At 42.2% G+C, this 17,003-nt stretch overlaps 1 pseudogene; it reads left to right on the forward strand.

The window, feature by feature from the left end:
• Positions 1-14,440, forward strand: part of LOC114118566 (fatty acid desaturase 2-like protein FADS2B) — a 39,467-nt pseudogene extending 25,027 nt beyond the window's left edge.
• Positions 14,441-17,003: the final 2,563 nt, after the last annotated feature.

Below are 17,003 nucleotides of genomic sequence, written 5' to 3' on the forward strand. Positions count from 1 at the left end.
TTCACAGTTCATGTATTGCTGAAGCCTGGCTTGGAGAATTTTGAGCATTATTCTACGAGCATGTGAGATGAGTGCAATTGTGCAGTAGTTCATTCCTTTAACAAGTATTAATTTAATCCTCTAGGGCCAGGTCCTATGTTCATACTCTGGAAAAGTTAGACTTCTCCTTTGGAGCAATACTCAAAAATCAGTCCTTCACCTACATTTGCCAACTCTCCAAAATTCTCCACCAACTCCCTCTTTCAAGTTTCCTACCACTTAAATGTCCAGAAGCTTGGGAGTAACTGCAAATAACTATCCTTACTTTATCACCATGACATTTATTTTTATTTATGATAATAAGAGAAACAAGGGTCAAGTTTAACATCCAAATAACAGAAGAAATATGTAGAAGGGAAGGTATCAAAAGAATGGGAAAAGCAAAAATCAGGCATGGCTCACAGTGTTGTAACTGACTGAACATAAGGTAAAATTATACAGGAGATCTGCGTTATCATTCATTCATTAATTCCTTCAACTAAACATGTATTAAATGTCTCTTAGGAAATAGAGATAAACCATTACTTCTATGCCCCCTGTCAATATATTTGCTGCCTTTGTACATTTGGGCTCTGATTAAATTAACTAAGAAGACCCCCTAGAAAATGGCTCAAATTCTCAGTGGTAAGATTATATGTTCAGTTCAGTCGCTCAGTCGTGTCTGACTCTTTGCAACACCATGAACTGCAGTACACCAGGCCTCCCTATCTATTACCAACTCCCGGAGTCCATCCAAACCCATGTCGATCTAGTTGATGATGCCATCCAATCATCTCATCCTCTGTCGTCCCCTTCTCCCCCTGCCCTCAATCTTTCCTAGCATCAGAGTCTTTTCCAGTGAGTCACCACTTCGCATCAGGTGGCCAAAGTATTGGAGTTTTAGCTTCAACATCAGTCTTTCCAGTGAACGCCCAGGACTGATCTCCTTTAGGATGGACTGGTTGGATCTCTTTGCAGTCCAAGGGACTCTCAAGAGCCTTCTCCAATACCACAGTTCAAAAGCATCAATTCTTCGGTGCTCAGCTTTCTTCACAGTCCAAGCCTTACACCCACACATGACCACTGGAAAAACCATAGCCTTGACTAGACAGACTTTTGTTGGCAAAGTAATGTCGCTGCTTTTTAATATGCTGTCTAGGTTGGTCATAACTTTCCTTCCAAGGAGTAAGCGTCTTTTAACTTCATGGCTGCAATCACCATCTGCAGTGATTTTGGAGCCCAGAAAAATAAAGTCAGCCACTGTATCCACAGTTTCCCCATCTATCTGCCATGAAGTGATGGGACTGGATGCCATGATCTTTGTTTTCTGAATGTTGAGCTTTAAGCCAGCTTTTTCACTCTCCTCTTTCACTTTCATCAAAAGGCTCTTTAGTTCTTCTTCACTTTCTGCCATAAGGGTGGTGTCATCTGCATATCTGAGGTTATTGATATTTCTCCCGGCAATCTTGATTCCAGCTTGTTTTCCTCCAGCCCAGAGTTTCTCATGATGTACTCTGCATAGAAGTTAAATAAGCAGGGTGACAATATATAGCCTTGACGTACTCCATTTCCTATTTGGAACCAATCTGTTGTTCCATGTCCAATTCTAACTGTTGCTTCCTGACCTGCATACAGATTTCTCAAGAGGCAGGTCAGGTGGTCTGTATTCCCATCTCTTGAAGAATTTTCCACAGTTTATTGTGATTTGCACAGTCAAAGGCCTTGGCATAGTCAATAAAGCAGAAATAGATTTTTCTGGAATTCTCTTGCTATTTCCATGATCCAGCAGATGTTGTCAATTTGATCTCTGGTTCCTCTGCCTTTTCTAAAACCAGGTTGAACATCTGGAAGTTCATGGTTCACGTATTGCTGAAGTCTGGCTTGGAGAATTTTGAGCATTACTTTACTAGCATGTGAGATGAGTGCAATTATATGTTATCAAGCCTTAAAATGATTAAACCACAGCATGAGATCCATGACGGAATTAAAGGATGAAAGATGAAGTAGATATGACTATGAAGAGTTATGACTATGTGTTTTATAATGTAACCATTCAACAAATATCTGTTAAATGGATGAATGGATACAAGCAGACTGAGCTTCAAGCAGAATTGTAAGCACATAGGTTGAAGAAGTCCTTGAAAACTTATCAGAAATATTTCTCCTCCATCACTATTCCATTTACACCAGGACAAAATTTTAAAATGGCTCCCATGGGAATAATAATAAACGATCACAATCCCTGAATTCAAATGGAATAAAGCATCCCTGCAAGAATTGCCCACATTTAAATAAAGAAGAAGGCACCACAATATTTCCTTCCCCTTCAGTTCTGGTTCCTCAGTGCCTTCACTTTGACAGTAAATGAACTCTGACCAGATGGCTCTTTCCATAGAGATTCTACACACACACACACATGCACGCACACACACAAAGCAAAAATGTTTTGCTCTTAACCGAGTCAAACTCATGATAGCCCACAAAGAAAAGTTTAGGACCCCAAAATATGCTCATGCAAAACATGCTTACTCATTTGGAAAAGAAGCCCAAATCAGGGAAGACTGCAAACATTTCCTATAGATCAGTGGTTCTCACCTAAGAGCACTGTGGCCCCCAGTGGGACATTTGACACCGTATACATACTTTTTTGATTATCACAACAAAGAGGGAGAAATGGTATTGACACCCATGGGGCAGAAGCCAGGGATGTTATGAAATGTCTTATAGTACACAGAACAGCCCTGAACAATAAAGAATTATCTGACCCTGCTTTATTGACTATGCCAAAGCCTTTGACTGTGTGGATCACAATCAACTGTGGAAAATTCCGAAAGAGATGGGAATATCAGCCCGCCTGACCTGCCTCTTGAAAAATCTGTATGCAGGCCAGGAAGCAACAGTTAGAACTGGATATGGAACAACAGACTGGTTCCAAATAGGAAAGGAGTATGTCAAGGCTGTATATTGTCACCTTGCTTATTTAACTTCTATGCAGAATACATCATGAGAAACGCTAAACTGGAAGAAACGCAAGCTGGAATCAAGATTGCTGGGAGAAATATCAATAAGCTCAGATATGCAGATGACACCACCCTTATGGCAGAAAGTGAAGAAGAACTAAAAGCCTCTTGATGAAAGTGAAAGAGGAGAGTGAAAAAGTTGGCTTAAAGCTCAACATTCAGAAAACAAAGATCATGGCATCTGGTCACATCACTCCATGGGAAATAGATGGAGAAACAGTGGAAACAGTGTCAGACTTTTTTTGGGTGGAGGGCTCCAAAATCACTGCAGATGGTGATTGCAGCCATGAAATTAAAAGACGCTTACTCCTTGGAAGAAAAGTTATGACCAACCTAGATAGTATATTCAAAAGCAGACACATTACTTTGCTGACTAAGGTCCGTCTAGTCAAGGCTATGGTTTTTCCAGTGGTCATGTATGGATGTGAGAGTTTGACTGGGAAGAAAGCTGAGCGCCCGAAGAATTGATGCTTTTGAACTGTGGTGTTGGAGAAAACTCTTGAGAGTCCCTTGGACTGCAAGGAGATCCAACCAGGCCATTCTGAAGGAGATCAGCCCTGGGATTTCCTTGGAAGGAATGATGCTAAAGCTGAAACTCCAGTACTTTGGCCACCTCATGCGAAGAGTTGACTCATCGGAAAAGACTCTGATGCTGGGAGGGATTGGGGGCAGGAGAAGAAGGGGACAACTGAGCATGAGATGGCTGGATGGCATCACTGACTCGATGAATGTGAGTCTGAGTGAACTCTGGGAGTTGGTGATGGACAGGGAGGCTTGGCATGCTGCGATTCATGGGGTCGCAAAGAGTCAAACAAGACTGAGCGACTGAACTGAACTGAACTGAAAATGCCAACAGTGTTAAGATTCAGAAAGTGTTGCAGATGATCTGGCTTGCCCAAACTTTGGCCACCAAGGGTCATCTGTCTCGTGCCTGACCGGGATGGCCTCTGAGTCCTTATTCTGAGACACGAGGCTCAACCACCACTGCAGCCTCTTCCAGGGCTAGAATTCTGAGGACTTCTCCTAATGCAGTTATTCTCTTTCATGACCAAAAAGGGTGTGGAGGACATTGGTGTCCCAGTTTGAAAGGAAACTCTTCCAGCCCTGACAGATGTGTATTCACATAAGAAAAAACTGTTGGAGTCTCTTGTCTGAACTCTCCTCCTGTGTGTAGTAAACCAATACAGCCTTAGCTTATGAGGAATGGATGAATACTGTAGCTCACTGCAGAATGCCCAGCTTACAAACCACATCATCCTCAGGAGCTGCTTCATTTTGTCATTTTCTTTCAAATGTCTTCAACGCAGTATGACAGGTACAAATGAGTCATACTCAACCTGTCAGAGAGAGATGAGGCTTGACACTTCATAAATGTGGCGAGACAGCTTTCATGCAGATTCCTGTAGTAGGGAAAGGTAATTCAGTATAGGCTGAGCTCAACTCTCCAGAAATGAAAGGTGGGAGACTTTTAAAACACGGGGACATGCTAATGGAAATCAGGGAAAGAGGATAAAGGGAGGGGAAGCTGGTCATGTGTTAAGCCACCCGTGGCTTCTCACTGGTGCTTATCAAAGTCAAACTCCTTCCCCTCCCAGAGGCTGCAGGACAGAGTCCGATCCGCAAGGATTGTACTTCAAAGGGATGACTTCCCAAGTCGTTGAGAAAGAAACTCTGGATCAGGGACAATCCATCCCAGAGGGACACAGTAAGAATTTTATAATTGTAAGTTTTCTAACAAATGATTGAAGAAAAGGAGGTCAGAAGCCTACTGAACAAGCAGTAAGTTCTTTGGACAGTCTTGAACTTTCTCAAGAATTTTAAGGGAGCTGGAGTCATGCCAGGAGCACAACCTTGAACTGTTCTTATAAACTATTTCTAGCATTTTTGCGAGTCTCTTAGTGTGTAGGGTGGCCAAAATCGTTTATGCTGACAGTTCACAGACTTTGAAAGTTTACAGGTCAAGTTTGAAGCCTCATCAGGAAGGGGGCTCCAGAACATCTGACTCAAGTTTGATCAAGAAGAGTTGTCAAAACCTGAAGGGTCTCCATGAGACTCCTACCTGCTCCAGGCAACTTCACTGGTCCTGGGGGAGACGCAGGTAAATAACTATCTGGCCAGACTCAGTATGCCTGCTCTGTATCTGCCACCTCGACATATTGCAACAGGGCCCAGCGAAAAGGATCGTGAAGGATTGTAGCATTCCAGGGACCTTGAGAAAACTTAAAAGCTCACAGCAGAAGCCCTTGCAGGATGCCTTCATCAGGAATGACTCAGATCTTCAAAGCTTCCCTAGTCTCCTTAGGGGAGCTTGAACCGAAGGCCCAGTTCACCCTCAGAGACTCTGAAAGCCCAGCAGCATCCAGGATGCGGTTGTGGATCTCCACCCTGCGTCCTTCTCAGGGGCAATACTCCAGGGGCAGCATGTTAGGAGATCAAATCTCACTAGCTTCCACAGGAATCATATCTGCTCATTTGTTCACCATCTTATTGCTTTTTTTCAGCTGGGGCCACCCTTCTCATGCCAGTATATTTTAATATGGATTCTATTCAAGTAATGTACCACAGAAGGTACTGGGAGGTGAGCAACTCGATTGTTTCTCTAGAGCTAGATCAGGCTGGTATAAAAGGGGAAAGGTAAATGCTTGGTCCTTTCCAGACGTAGCTTCCTTGAGTATCAGGATATAAGATTTAGCCAGTTTTATTTCCACTAGCTTAATTTTCAAGCACTTCTTTCCACAGGACATTGCCTAGGTCAGCAGCTTTTATATCTGCTATTTCATCACATTTGGCCCTTTCTATGGAATCTTCAGAACCCTGATGCTCATATACTTAGTCAAGTAAGAAAACAATAATATCTCCTATTCTTATTGCCTGGATGTTCCTCTTACCTTTCTTACTTGATCTATTTATGATTGGCAATGATTAGCAGACTATGATACCAGACTGCATTCTTGTAGCTGAGACATTTCCAAGAAAATGTGGGATAAAATAGCTGAGATAGTTGAATGAGTTTCTTGGAAACTGCATTTGCCCAATCCTGCCTTTTTTCCCACGTGATTAATTCCCAATTACAGAGCGTCTGAGGAGGATTAGTCCCTGGACCCACCTCAGTTACCAAAATCTGCCGGGGGCCAGCGTGAGGAATTCCGCCCATGGCAAAGGTCATGAGGAAGGAGGCTTGGCATACGCAAAGGTGTGATCAAGCCTCAGGAAACCCCCTGTTCCCGAGCATCTAACCCCAAAGCCAGAGTCTGTTTTATGCTCTCACCTACACCTCTGACTTTACGGGGGCTCTCCCCCATAACCGTTTCTCTTGGAGAAGGAGTAAACGTGCAGCTCCAAGGCAATAAAAATTCTTGGGCGTGACAAGAGTGTTTCAGCTTACGGACTCCTCTGAAGGTTATCTAGCCCACCTGTATAGGTTCGTCTGGCCACATGTGATTGTTTACAGCCTCCAAATCTGAGAGGCACAAGATGTTTTAGACTTACTAAAGGCAAATTCTTTGGGGGAGTTGGAAATTATTAGTATAGTGTGTTGGTTAGGAATTATATTGGTGAAGGATTTTTTCATTTGTTGTGTCAATAATTGCTGCTAATTCCCTGCTCTGGGTGGGACAAGGATGTCTCAGGTCAAACCTCTCTGCTGACAGACTAGCTTGTGTGATAGGATTATCCATACTCCTGCCACATGATTGTTTACTACCTCTTAACCATAAACAGCACAGAGTTTTGGAGTATTTTGAGAGTCTTAATTAGCATAGGACTTTTTCCTCTTGTTGAGTCAATGATTGCCGCCAGGCCTCCATATACTTAGGCACTTGGGAATATATTAATCAATGTATTTGGAATATAGAAAAGGAAATACAATAGTTTTTGATGTTAGCAATACTAGACTTTTTGAGTTAATGGATTTTCCCTTTTGTAATAGATCACTGTACTTTGTTATATATCACTGTGTCCTTGCTATGTAAAAATGTAACTTTATCATATCTTAAGACTAAATAGATCTTAAGGGGAGCATTGGTGAAAGGATTTTCGTTTGTTGGGCTGATGTTTGCTGCTAAATCTCCATGTTCCCTACCCTTATAATGAATATAACTAACATATAGGAGAAATAAGTATTAACCTTTAAGCATATAGGAGAAATAAGTATTAACCTTTAAGACTAATCATGTTAACCTTGAGTTAAATAAATTCCTTTCTTGATTGTAACTCACTACACCCTCACCCTATAGGAATGTAACTTTATTTGGAGGGTGGTGCCTGGTTTAAGAAGAAACACCCTTGGAAGAAATAAGTTTTTGGTTATCAGAAAGAAAGGATCATAAAATGTCAGCAGGTCTCATTCATGGCCAGAAGATGATATAATATCCCTAAGACCTTTTTTTATACATTTATGTGAAGCACCTGATTTTGATAAAGGTCAGGACTGCTGACCCCCGCGTGACTCTGTATTCATCCCTATGTGTAACAAAAGGTATATAAGCAAACCCAAAAATAAAGAAATCGGATCAGTTTCCGGAAAGACTGATTCCCCCATGTCACTTCTTTCTTGCTCCCGTTTTTCTGGCTGAATTCCCATCTGGAGCATGGATGCTATTCCACGTAATCCAAGTTATTCAGCCTCTTTTTCTCCACTGATCTTCCTACTACACTATCCATTTCTAATCTCTCTATATCTGTGATTAAATATGTATTTTTCCAAAGACGCCGACTCCGTCCCCCCACCTTCGAATCACCCTGGATCCACCGGGGCTGGACCCCGGCAAAAATCCAAAGATATTCAAGCTCCATAGTCATCTATCCATTTATGTGGTTCCACTACTGTGGATTCATGCAACCACTAATCTTGTAGTACTGTGTGTTTACTTAAAAATATCCACATTTAAGTGGACCTGTGTGTTTCTCAAAGGTCAACTGTATTCTGCCTGATCACCAAGTCCTTCAAACTGCAATCCAGCTGGACATCATAATTCTTACCAAAGATAATAGGAGGCCAGTTTTTTTTAAAGTTATTTTATGACTAGAGATTTTCCCCAAATCAAAATGACTTTAAACTGAATAACCCTCTTCAACTTCCCAATTTATTCCTTCCTCATTCATTTGCATTACTATTCATAACAATAACGGTAGCTACTATGCATCAGGCAATTTGCTAAAGGCTTTACATGCATTGTCTTATTTGATGTAATAAAAAATGCACAACCAGGCAATGTAGATAGTATCAATTTCATTTTTCTGATAAGAGAACTAAAGTTCAGAGAAATTAAATCCCTTACTCAAGAGCAAATAAAGGCCAGTGGCAGTGCCAAATCAGAGCTTGTACTCAGTTCTATCTGACGACAACAGCCAAGCTGTTAATCACGTTGCATATATCTTTAATTTGTTGTTGCTTTAGTCGCTAAATCATGTCTGACTCTTTTGTGACCCCATGGATTGTAGCCTGCAAGGCTCCTCTGCTCTGGGGATTTCACAGGCAAGAATACTGGAGTTGGTTGCCATTTCTTTGTCCAGGGGATCTTCCCAACCCAGGAATCAAACCTGGATCTCCTGCATTGGCAGATGGAATCTTGACCACTGAGCCACCAGGGAAGCCTGACCTTCAGTTATCTAGGTATCTTCTGAGCCTGGCACCAATGCCTACAGAAAATACTGGGGACACTGCTCTGGTCCAGTAGGCTGCAAGACAGGTAGTGTGACTGAATACCTAGTATGCCCTCTTTAGACATAAAAGGTCTGCAAAGATGAAAAACAATCCACCACCACATGATGGAACCTTTGAGTCACTGCCATTTCCTCTACTGCTCAGCCAGATCTGCCAGTGGCTACGCAAGCCCAGTGACTGGAACTTAGACTCCCCAAGGAATGATCATATCTTCCTATTCTCTTAAAGGTTTTTGGAAAGTCCCTGGATTGCATATGTTACCCAGATGAGCCACACATCAATGAAAATCGGCAAAGAGGAGAACCAGGACTGGTTCAGCGCTCAGGTAATAATGCTGTTCCGGGAAAACGTCCACCAAAGCATCCTAATTACTGTCTGCTTACCTCAAATAATGTTTATTGGAGGCTTACCAGGGGCCAGGCACTGTCAACTATTTTGCATGTAGCTACATAAGATGTAGCTACATGTACCTACATGCTCGGAATATTCCCGCTTTGCGAATGAAAACCTTGAGGTATGAAGAAGCTGCACAGCTTGCGCAAGATCACACAGCTAAGTGGCAGAAGCAGGTTTTGTTGATTAATTTGGCCACACTGTGCGGCAGGCAGGGTCTCAGTTCTCCTACCAGGGATCAAACCTGTGGTGAGCACAGTCTTAACCAGTGGACCAGTGGAAGTTCCCCAGAAGCAGGTTTTAAACCTGCTTTTTAAACCTCAGCAGTTTGATTTCAGAAGCTTTGCTCTTAACTAAGGCTTAATAAACTATAGTCCAGGGGCCAGTCTAGCCCAGTCTGTGTTTTTGTAGTTTTATTGGAACACAGCCACACTAATACATTGCGTATTCTCCATGATAGCTTTCATTCTAAAACAGCAGAACTGCGTAGCTGTGATGCAGAGCTGAAACATTTACGGTGCGGCACTTTACAGACAAGGTTTACTAAACCTACCTCAATATGGTACAGTCTTTCAACGAATCTCACACTCCTAGAATAACAGAAGGGAGAACCCTGGAATCCCCCTCATTTCATTGTACAGATAGTGGGGCCCAGAGAGGAGACTCAGTGTTCTCAGCAAGCCTGCTGTTAACGATTAAAAGATTCATGACCCATGCAGAATACCACTGCCTCCTAAGCCTGACCCTGGCTGTGCTGTGATTAACTGGAGAATCCAGTCATCACACTGCTTCCTTCTCCATGCTCACTTGCAAATTCAGTGGACATTCCACACAGTAGTGATGCTCAATCTTTTTGGTCAAGAAACCACTCTTAAAACTTATTGAGAACATCAAAGAGCTTTCGTTTGTGGTGGTTACAGCCACTGATACTTACTGTATTTAAAATTGAAACAGAGTTTTAAAATATCTATTAATTAATTTTAAAATAATAAGATAAAGCCAATAAAGGTTAACATCAGAGTGATGACATCATCCCATGCTTAATAGCCCCTGGAAAAACCCATGCTATAAGCATGCATGGATGAGAATGAAAAAGGCGAATACCGTCTCAGAAGTATTATGGGAATCATTTTGACCTTGAAGATCCCCTGAAAGTGTCCTAGGGAAGCCCAAGGTGCTCTAAAGCACACTTTGAGGAACCCTAACATAGAGCAACTGCAAAAATACCATTCAAAATGGCAACAACCCTAACAAGAATTAAATCTTAGAAAGGCACTGAATAAAAGTCACATTCATAAGCATTCTAAGTAATCTGGAGAATCCTATGAACTTCTTCTCAGTCTGTCTTTGTACAGAATAAAATATATTAGATTAAAAAGGAAGCTACTTGTATATATTAATAAATGTATTTCTATGCACAAAACCCTTGATTAAAGCCCTTGCATGCTTTATTCCCCATTTAGAAGTCCTTTACGTCTACTCTGTGGTAATAATATTCAAACTCCTACAATTTCTACCAGAGTCCTACAATCCCGCTTCCATCTGCCAAAGTCCTTACTCATGACACCTTAGTCTTCTGATTTTGAGGGCTGATAGTGACTTAGTCCTCTCAAATCCTATTTACTTCTTCATATCTATTGCCTTATCTATACTTCTTAGCAAAATGTCTTATTTACTTCACAATTGTAAGGTCCTTAAGACCTGGGACTTATTTTTATCCTTCATGGTTTGTTACACAAAATATGTACTCAATCAGTACTTGTTGAATGCTGGATAAATAAAAGAGTAACAATCTCTTGTTTGGCATGGGTTGATTTACATCTAACGTAAGCTTTTTCTCTGCAGGTCTTGGCCACCTGTAATGTTGAACAGTCCTTTTTCAATGACTGGTTCACTGGGCACTTGAACTTCCAAATTGAGCACCAGTGAATAAGAGAAACAGTTCATGATAAAGGGCAAGGACTGTCACTAATAACTGCCCCCCATATAGTCCAGAGCACTAGACTTGCGATCTTAAGGGGGAAAAAAATGAACCAGGATTCTCTAAAGGATGCTATTTTTCAATTAACAACAATGACTAAGAGACGAAGAAAGAAATGAAGGAAGTGTCACAATTGCAAGTTCAGTTCAGTTCAGTTCAGTCACTCAGTCATGTCTGACTCTTTGCGAGCCCATGAATTGCAGCACGCCAGGCCTCCCCTGTCCATTACCAACTCCTGGAGTTCACTCAAACTCATGTCCATCGAGTTGGTGATGCCATCCAGCCATCTCATCCTCTGTCGTCCCCTTCTCCTCCTGCCCCCAATCCCTCCCAGCATCAGAGTCTTTTCCGATGAGTCAACTCATCGCATGAGGTGGCCAAAGTACCGGAGTTTCAGCTTTAGCATCATAACTTCCAAAGAACATCCAAGACCAATCTCCTTTAGAATGGACTGGTTGGATCTCCTTGCAGTCCAAGGGACTCTCAAGAGTCTTCTCCAACACCACAATTCAAAAGCATCGATTCTTCGGCACTCAGCTTTCTTCACAGTCCAACTCTCACATCCATACATGACCACTGAAAAACCATAGCCTTGACAAGACAGACCTTTATTGGCAAAGTAATGTCTCTGTTTTTGAATATGCTGTCTAGGTTGGTCATAACTCCCCCTCCAAGAAGTAAGCATCTTTTAATTTCATGGCTGCAGTCACCATCTGCAGTGATTTTGGAGCCCAGAAAATAAAGTCTCAAGTAAATGGAGTGAAATCTTGGAAAAGTATCAGTGACTCAGTTTCCAGATTTCTATGGGCTTACGAATTGGTGATTTCCTTGCATTTGCTTTGTTGGCAAAACCTAAGAAAAATCAAGACACTAGAGTAACCAATTTGTGTTCAAACTTAACAATGCTATAATTCAAATATTTACTTATCTGTGTCTTTAGAGCCAAGTTTACAAAATAACTAATGAAGTGGAGTCCCTGCTGCAATTTATACATGGTATCTGGAAATACTTTGCCAATGGGTCAGTTACAGAGAGGAAATGGGTAGTTCACACCTTGATGCAAGTTAAAACATTGAGAGTCAGTTTCTCCAGAGTGTCCAGGGGAAAGGCTTTCCACATTCTCTTTGTCTAACCATGTGAGTCTATGATAGTCAAAGAAGGAACAATACCTTTATTTGTTCAAGGAATTTTTTTCATTCTATTTCTCGTATTAGGGCTTGAAAACTTCAGCAAAACAAAAAAAAGGATTATTACTCATAGTTTCATTAAAGGAGAGGTTTACATCCAAGACGGTCATCTGGCTGACTAATGAAAACTTGGGATTAAAAATCCATCTCTCCTCACTTCTTATTCCTTTCCTAGGACTTTTAGCTATTTCCCATTACTTAATATACATTCATCTATTCTTGCTAAGGAAGGTAGAAAGAGAGACTAAGACAGAGATTAGCAGGGGCAGGGTGGGCGGTTCAGTATCTCTAGTTCTCTGGGTAGTTCTAAAGAGTGGGTAGTTCTAAATGGTAGAAAGTTCTAAATTATATACTTTCATTTGATCATGCCAAAAATAAACAGTTGATGGAGCTAAAACATATTCTCTTAGTTCTCCCTAAACATCTGCCACCTACAAGGCTTGTGGTGGGTTAAGGGATAAGATGACTCTGCCAGCAAGTTTTTTAACTTCCCAAAACAAAAGTATTGTGGAAGGTCAAGGTTGGGTCTGCGTGGCTGATACCATTTTATTTTGTAAAAGGGGAAAGGGAACTTTGGGTTTCTCCTTAGGTCTGAGAAGTTTTATATCTCCTTTCTCTGTTTCCCTAGTCTATTTCCCACAATGCCACGCCATAATTATCACAAGGTGGCACCTCTGGTGAAGTCACTGTGTGCCAAGCATGGACTACCATATGTGAAAAAGCCCATGATGAAGGCATTTGGAGATATTCTCAGGTAATAACAGTCCCTCAACCCACAGCTCTCATTTCCCTTCACTGTTGGTCCCCAGACTCTTCAATGCTTTATTAATCATTCAGCCAATAGCTATTTATTAAGGAGCATCCACGTGCCCAGAATGGACATGAGGCTCTGTACGGAACAACACTAACACAGAAATGATAAGTCATTCCTACCATTTACCTGCTACCTTCTGGGTACTTCTTAGTGAAAATACCGTGATGCCCTACTAAATTTCAAGCTTCTTATAAACCAGGGTTCTGTGTTATTTGTCTGTATCACCCACAGAGCCTTGACATGTTTTAGAACTTAACCAGTGGAAGGGACTCTCAAATCATCTGGTCCAGGGTTGCAAACTAAGATGCTTGCAGGGTCTGGTGGGACAGGCAGGCATGACTCTTCCTATAGGAACTGAGAATCTGTACTCATCCTGAAGTATTCAAAGTTCCCTGGAGGATCCTTTGCTCATCAAATTAACAGCCAAAACCTTGGTTGTATAATTTATCTTAAAATTAGGGAAAAGAAAAGCAAGAGTATCTTTTTAATATGAATAAATAAACCAGCAAGCCTAGAGCTGGTCAGATCTGATCCCTGAACGGTGACCCATCTTCACTCTCTATCACTGCCTTCCTTCTTTCCTGCCCTCCCGATATCTGGCCTCCCTTTGGCCACTACGTAACTCCCTGCCCCTTGCCATGACACATCCTTGGTCATCTTTTCTCCTACCTAGAATAATCTCCCAACTTGTCACCCTCCTCCTGACACCTTCTCAAGTTCTGTTCACTCTCCAAAGCTCACCTGAAAGGTCTTTTCTTCATCTTGGTCCTCCCTTGCCTCCAAGACTAAACCTGTCATGTGCTCTCAGCACCTGTTTCTCTTCATTTCTGGTCCTCATTACAATCATGATTTAATAGCCTATTGGGTAATAAATTATGTAAAATGTGCCTCCCAATGTAGACCAGCTCCAGGTGGAAAGACTCTCACCACTCCTACTCATAGCTATATCACCAGAACCTAGGAAAGTCTTTAACTTTATAAAGTAGGAGAGGTAGGAAGATACAGGTTAGGTTGGTATAGGTATATGGTTTATCTTTTAGAGATTTGGTAGAGATTTTTCTTTTAATATGGAGAAAAGAATAACTGATGCTTTGGAGTACAGAAGAAAATAATTGATAGAAAAACTCAATCTCTTCCATATAGAAATGCTGATGGACTGTGGACTGCCAGGCTCCTCTGTCCATGGGATTTCCTAGGCAAGAATATTGGACCCTGAATTAAGTAAAACAGCAAATGTTCCATGAAGTAGCTCCTTTGACCTGAGTCTTGCCTACTCACAATTTTGTCTGCTCCTCTCGCAGGGCCCTGAAGAAGTCCGCAGCCCTCTGGATGGATGCTTACTACAGCCATCCAGAAACATAATGTGGATGTGCGTGAGTCTGTGTTAAAGAGAAAGCCACAGGCCCGAAAGTTTCACTTGTGCTAAAGCTTGTGACACCAAACCTCCTTAATGCCTGACTTACTTGCAGTTTCAACCTTCCCCAACGTGTAATTTTAATCAACTGTCTGTAATTTTCTGATCAACTATCTGTAATTTTTTGGATCAGCCATCTAGGAGGTAATATGTTGTTCTCCATCCCTGCCCCCAGCCCAGAGGAAGAAAAGGATAAAACCTTTGTCATCCCTTCCGCATCACCAAAAAAGGTATCTGCCCTAAATATACTTTGCTGAGAGCTTCTTTGCCCCTCTGTTCTTCTGATAAAAGCCTTCCATTTGCCCAACCCCTCAGAGCTCCATTTGATTAACTTTGTTCATAAATCACTGAATTAAGCCAATTAAATCATCAAATATACTCAGTTGAATTTTTGTTTTCTAACAGCTTATTCAATAATTTTCCCAGAGGAGAAGATGCAAGGCCTGCTAATTTCACGACTCCCTAGATCACTGAGCACTGGGTTAGAATTCAGATGATCCATCCTGCAGATCATTTCTGCCCTCTGTTCTTTGGCCGCAGGAATAAAGATGGCTTGATTGGCCAGACCTCTGTCTCTGTAACCAAGCAGGACCTGATGGGGCCTCCTGGCAACAGCTCCCCACAAAAGGCAATCTTGGCACATCCTCTGCTTTATTTCCTCTCTGAGGCACCAGAAAATAGTACTTGATGCAAATTTCCTGAACTGTTTTGCATATAGGAAGCCATCCCCCCATCACCACCAAAAGGAAGAACTACTTTTAGACCATGAACACATAGCCCAAGGCCACCTAGAGTCTAAGAAATGAGGATAGGAACCCCTGTGCCTCACCATCAGCCAGTCAGAGAACTGTACACAAGCTGATCCCAAACCCTGGGACCTCCCCCTCACATGCCCTTACAAACTGCTTTGCCAAAACCCTTTTGGGAGTCTAGATTTTTCAGAGCATGAGCCACCTTCTCTCCTTGCACAGGCCTGCAATAAACCTTTCTCTGCCCCAAACTCCTTTTGAGTTTCTTTGGCCTCACTAGGCATCAGGTACAGGAACTTGTGTTGACATCCCTGTACACCAAGCGGCTCATGAAAGTTATGTTACAGCCCTACCTGCAGCTCTTCAATGGACTCCCATGGCTGCTCTTGGAATGAAGATGAAACCTGGTAACTGTCAACAGACTATACATGTCGGTCCTCCCCCACGGACCCTGCCCCACCTTAGACTACTTGCCTCTTCTTCAGCCCAGGTGGTTTCCTTCCAGGCTCACACACTCTTCTGCTAAAGGGTCTTGGCTTCTGAATCCAGTGTCTGAACTGCTCTGTCACCATCCCTGCCCTTACTCCTCACCTGGTTAGTTGCAACTTCCCTGCAATCCTGGAACCACAGAACCACGCCTAACTGGTTCTGTTTCCAACAAGTCACTGAGACTTTTTCAAAGACAAGAGAACCAAATGCAAGCCAGGCAGCCAAGGTGAGTGCAGAGGAGAGAATTGTTGACCTCAAATAATACCCAGAACCAAAGAACCCACCACAACCCCCAGGAAACCAAAGGATCAGGGCATGGCTGGAACTTGAATGCCAGAATCTTTTCAGAAGTGAAGGGCCCATGGTCCTTGAGGATCCCATGTTGAAGCCTGAACCATATTTTACCATAGATGATCATGTTCCAAAGCTCACTAATGGCAACCTGCCCCACCAGCATTTGTGCAGACCAACCCAGCTACCATTAATTCATAAACGTTTAACCAGACCCCAGATCAAAGACACAGATTTGAGCCCTGCCCGCATCTCCTTGCCAGTGAACTTCAAAATAAAACTTCTGAAAAGCTGGTACCAAAATGACAACCCACTCCAGTACTCTTGCTTGGAAAATCCCATGGACAGAGAAGCCTGGTGGGCTACAGTCCATGGGATCACAAAGAGTTGGACATGACTGAACAACTGAGTATATATAGTATTGGCTTTTATGCACATCAAGCAATGAGCCCTTTTGCTTGGTAACAATTTCAGGGAAGCTTCCCTATTAAGTCAAGGCCTCCTGTGATATACTCTGTAGCTCTGTAGTAATTACTAGAGATATAATCTTACATCCATTTGTGTAATTACTTTAATAATTTGTCTTCTACAGTAGCCTGCAGCATCCATGAGAGTAGGGACTGCCTCACATGATAGAGACGCTCAGTAAAGATGTGAATACGGAAAGAAGGAAGGAATGGGGTGGGTGAGGATAGGAAGGAGGGGAAAATGAAGTGTCAACTTCTGGCACTTGTCTGCTACCTCTACAAGGAATATATCATGAGCCATTGCAGTCGCTGACCTTCAACACCCCCTGAAATGAGTTCAGGGAGGAGATAAGGAATGAGGCACTGTGTTCTGGGAAAAATTGGCAGAAGGGTTACTCAGATAGTTAGATATTTCCAGAATATTTTATGAGCCCAAATCTTGCATCTCCTCACATCTGAGAAAAACGCTAAGATCATTAATGATGACATCTGCTCCCTGGACTAGCGGCAAGTTC

This window comes from Ovis aries, chromosome 15 (genome assembly GCF_016772045.2).
Source record: "Ovis aries strain OAR_USU_Benz2616 breed Rambouillet chromosome 15, ARS-UI_Ramb_v3.0, whole genome shotgun sequence".
In the NCBI taxonomy this organism is placed as follows: domain Eukaryota; kingdom Metazoa; phylum Chordata; class Mammalia; order Artiodactyla; family Bovidae; genus Ovis; species Ovis aries.